General features: G+C 35.9%; 1 long non-coding RNA gene across 5 annotated transcripts; it reads left to right on the top strand.

The window, feature by feature from the left end:
* The first annotated feature begins 463 nt into the window (after window positions 1-463).
* LOC106797828 (uncharacterized) lies at window positions 464-2,949 on the top strand. 5 transcript variants are annotated; one of them, XR_005887198.1, is made up of 5 exons: window positions 473-573; window positions 1,320-1,387; window positions 1,947-2,021; window positions 2,111-2,213; window positions 2,540-2,949. It is a non-coding gene; the product is annotated as an uncharacterized lncRNA (long non-coding RNA). The 5 variants fall into 5 exon arrangements; XR_005887186.1 differs by having other exon boundaries at window positions 478-573; window positions 2,123-2,213; XR_001387119.2 differs by lacking the exon at window positions 1,320-1,387 and having other exon boundaries at window positions 464-573; window positions 2,123-2,213.
* The last annotated feature ends 2,126 nt before the right edge of the window (window positions 2,950-5,075 follow it).

Below are 5,075 nucleotides of genomic sequence, written 5' to 3'. Positions count from 1 at the left end.
TTACTTTAATGTTAAATTTGTTAATATCAGTTTATAAGGTTTATAAAAATGCTTTTACGATTGATATATTCTCTTGTGCATCTAGGGATGTTTGGTTGGAAGAATTAACTCCGGCACAACCCTTAATCAAGCAAAGGTATGATACTTGATTTATTGTAATCAAGCAAAGGTATGATACTTGATTTATTGTAGAAGAAATCTTTCTTGGTAAGAAGAGATTCCTATTCCAATTTTTTGTTTGAGCAACCTACATTGCAATAATTATGAGAATTGAATACAAAGTAGTTGAATTTCTTTTCTTTTCTTTTTTCCTTGTGAAACAGGCCTTGAGAAGACCTATAAAACACGGGAACACCACTTCCCCGTTTCCAGGTATTGCATGGGGACGGGGATGAATAAGGATGACAAGGGAATGTCTCGGAGAATTAAAATATATATATATATATATATATGAAAGAGAAAAGAAGAAAATCAACAAATAAAAAAATCAGGGATTCCTTACTCCTCTCTTTCACTTTGTCTTCTCGAGTCTTGGTTGGACAACCATCACTAACGAACCAGAGAACCAAATAGGTACGATCTCCCTTTCCTCTACCGGTTCCTTGCTTTCCTCTGTCATTCTCTTAATCATCAACAAATCCCAAACCTTAATTACTCCAAGCAATAGAAAAGAAAAAAGAAACGCTTTGTCCATAGTTTCCCTCGCTTGGAGTGATCCTATGCTATTCACTTAATAAAAACATAGAAAAGAAAAAAGGAACGCTTGTTTATTGCTTTCCAGGTTTCTTTCCCCCAGTTTAGGTACGACCTTTTAGAAAAAAGGTATACGCGAAATATCTCATTGCAGCTACACTAAAGGTATACGCGTATCCCCAATTCAGCATTTTAGAAAAATAAAAACATAAAAAAGGTACGACCATGCTAAGCTTTTAGAAAAATATCTCATTACAGCTACAATAAATTAAGTAATTTTATACACACATCCCCAATTCAGCATTCCTCTTATTGAAGCTACAGTAAATTAATTATATATACGACTTTGTTGGCTGACCTTTTAGAATAGATCACATGCTTCCTGCATAAGATTATATATTTTTAATTGATAAAATTTATTATTTCATATTTATACTAACAAGACAACAGCAAATATCCGACAACCCCTAGTCCCCTAATATAATGTGTATAACTTAGTTTTGTCCTTGACCATATACAAGAAGAAAAATGAATTCTATTTTATTTGAAGATAATTTTTTTTTTGAAACTCAGTATATTCTATGTATTGGTTTCTTTATGATTTTTTGGTGTCCATTGCCGGTTAGGATTTTGGGGCTAAATATATGCTTCACATTATGTGAAAACAAGAGGTCGTTTTGTTATTTCAATAAAGGTATGTTCAAATTTCTAATCATTTTTTATAAAACTTTATAGAGTTATATGATCAATAATCAATATGGTAAAAACATTTCAATTTTTTAAATAATAAAAAATATTAAATTTTTTTTACCGTTTTCTAGCCGTACCTGTATGTTGAGATTTTTAGATTTACTATTTTTTGTCTCCATCCCCGTATCTGTATATGTCGTCATTCCCATTTTGGTGCATCCTAGGAGGAAACTAACATTATCTATTATGTAAGTCGATGCTCTATGATTCAATCCCAAAATTTCTTAATTTTCCTGGGTGTGTTAATTACAAACACAAACATTTCCCAAATGCATAGGAAAAAATTAAAAAATGTTTATTATATAAAAATGAAAAAATTTATTTAAATTATTTAATAATTAATTAATAAAATATATTTAGTACTCTTTAATCAAGGTCCCTACAATATTAGTTCATAAAGACCCTTTGTTGGAATCATAATTCAGAATTTTCTCCATGAAAATCCAAAAATACACACATAATTGTTTAAACTTACAATTAATTATTTTTGTTGATCATTGTAGGCTTACAAATCAGTGGTCGAGTACATTGAATATCACCCTCTTCTTACCCAAAACGGCTGTAAGCTTTACCAAGAGGTAATTTTATGGCATTATGTTATATATTATTGTCTTTTTCTCATTTAATATTACCTATTGTGACAAAATCTTATACATACTTCAATAAGATTTAAAATTAGGTTTTATGATGGACCCATTCATCATGTGTTCTTCGATGTAAATCAATGCAACAATCTTGATTTGCACCAACATCTCTTGACCAACAATTTGGTGAGTCATATATATGAAAATAGATTCTCATGTTAATTATTAACATAAGAAAATCCTTTTTCTGTCTGCTATTAATTAATTGAATAGATATATTTAGTTGCACATTTTTTTTCCTTTTAGGATAAAAGAATCATTTTAACGCTACATCTTTGTGCAGTGTGCAAAAATTTTGCTTCCATGCCATACTTTAATATTATCTATAACTAGTATCATGCAGCAATACTTAGGATCTGTTTTCCTAAGGGTGAGTGTGATGTCACCATTATTATTTAACTTTTGTTAATTTAAGTTGTCTTTTGATCGAACATTTAGCTATTTCTCTACAGGATATGATATTTGTTGAACCTGGCTAAAGTATGCATGTGGTTCTCAAGAGCGAAAGCATCTCCAAGACATGAAAATAGGTTCAAAGAGCTGCTATATGACAAATGGGCATGAAATAAGAGGAAAAAGAAACAAACCAAGCATACATGTGTGAATACAAATGGTGCAACCCATGGACCCTAAAAGTCAAATCTTGCAACATACATGTGTGCATAGGGGAAAATAAACTCTTTGGCATGGAGGGTTATTTGGTTTCAGTCACATGGTCATTTTTTTTTTTACATAAGGAATAATGTTAATTGTTTTTAGAAATGATAGTCTCTGAATAGTGAAAGCGTTGTGGACAAGTTTAATTTTAGATCTTATGGGCCTGTTTATCGTGTGGGATGAAGAACTTGGATTTCTCTTTTTATATGATTGGTCCATAATTCCTTTGCAATGCTTAAAAAGTTTATAGGACACATGCAGGAGATATATTTTTTGGTTGAAAAATTCTTGGGTAAAGCCTAAGTAATGGCTTCAGTTGAGTTCCGATTAGTTCTGACTCAACTATATAGGTACATTTAGGGATGATGGAATTGATAGGTTATTATGTATATGGGTTGTTGATAGGCCCACAATCAAGCGTGACATGAGCAAAAGACCCAAAAGAAGAATTATCACTCCAAGACGCTTATTAGACTATGTCTGAATTGAGGGCAATATGCTAGTTTGATCGGTTAATTAGTGCTTGCTGTAGTGGAGTAGTGCTAGCTTATCCTTTCTGTTAGTAGTTGATTATCTTTCTGTTAGTAGTGGATTAGTGGAGTCATTTCCTAGTTTGTTATTCTGTTTTTTCTCCCTATATATGTAACCTTTGGTTGAGCAAAAAATGAAGCAGATAGAAATTCGGCAAACTCCTTACTTGGTTATGATATTTCTACTAGCTCTCTCTCCCTGTACACATCATCTTGGTGCTTTCATTAACGATGGTAGAATCGACCCGCTTCAAGTCCAACATGGATCACATCGAGGATGCCATTGCCTACTTATCTCAACAAGTTGAAGGACCTTTATCAGAAGGTTACCCATTTGGAGACAAGCTCGCATTCGTTGACATCATCCACAACCAATCACAATCCACTTCACCCGCCACCTTCCTTTCTTCATATGAAGTTGGAAGTGTCGCCGTTTGAAGGCTCAGACCCCTTTTGTTGGATCTTCAAGATCAACCAATTCTTTGCTTATCATGACACACCCAAACCCGATAGCCTCACGATTGCTTCCTTCTATATGGGAGGACTAACCTTCGCATGGTTCCAATGGATGTCGCAGAACGACCAACTTTCATCGTGGACTAGTTTTTTGCAAGCATTGGAGGCCTGATTTGCCCCTTCCCAATATGAGGATCCTACCGGTACCTTATTCAAGCTCACACAGAGGGGAACAATCATTGAGTATCTCTCTGAATTTGAATCTCTTGCCAATCGTATCATTGTCTTCAGGTTCGCCTCTTCCTCGGGCCTCCCCTTTGCCACTAGCACGTAGCCTCTTGCTAACACCACCAAAACCTTCTTCTATCCCATTCAAACAATTGTCGCTGGAAGAACTCGCCCTTCACCGGGAGAAGGGTTTGTGTTTTAATTGCGACAAGAAATTCAGCCGCAGTCAGAAGTGCGCCTCCAGACTCTTTCTCCTAATTGCCAAGGACGATGAAAATTCTCCTCAGGATTTGCTTCGCTCTACAAAGGTTTGTGATGAAGGACAAGGGATAGAATCTTTCCCGGCCCAAATTAGCCTACACACGCTTTCAGGCCACATGGCTCCTAAGACCTTACGTTTATTGGGCCACCTAAATGGTCAGCCGGTGTGGATATTAATTGATGTGGGTAGTACCCACAATTTTATCCAAGAACGTTTAGTTCTGGCATTGGGCCTACCCACCCAACCCACTCAACCTCTGAGGGTCATGGTGGGCAATGGCCATGAGCTCGAGTGCCATCAGTGGTGTAGGGGCATCAATTTCCAAGTTCAGGACCAACAATTCTTAGTCAATTTCCATGTCTTTCCGTTATGTGGTGCTAATCTCGTACTAGGCGTAGAATGATTGAAGTCATTGGGTCTAGTCCTAACAGACTACAATGACTTCACCATGAAATTCCTTTTTAACGGTAGAGTTGTTGAATTGAAAGGGGAATGCAAAGGCACTGCAAAATCAATTACGGTTCACCAGCTATGTCGACTTGTCCAAACTCATAGAGCTAGCGAGTTCTTTCATCTCCGCATTGAGCTCCCTTCAACCCAAACTTCCAAGTTGCCACATCCAGTACCCGAAATAGGGATCCTAATTCAGCAATTCCACCATTTGTTTCAGTTTCCAACATCATTACCTCCATCCTGTAACACGAATCGCACAATTAAGCTTCGACCAAACTCAGAACCAGTGAATGTCAGGCTGTATCACTATCCTTATTTCCAGAAACAGGAAATTGAACTCCAGGTGGATTCTATGTTGAAGAATGGAGTCATCAGACCAAGCACGAGTCCTTTCTCCTCTTT

The sequence above is a fragment of the Glycine max genome, chromosome 2, assembly GCF_000004515.6.
Source record: "Glycine max cultivar Williams 82 chromosome 2, Glycine_max_v4.0, whole genome shotgun sequence".
Lineage (NCBI taxonomy): Eukaryota > Viridiplantae > Streptophyta > Magnoliopsida > Fabales > Fabaceae > Glycine > Glycine max.
This window is presented reverse-complemented; position numbering and strand designations above follow the sequence as displayed.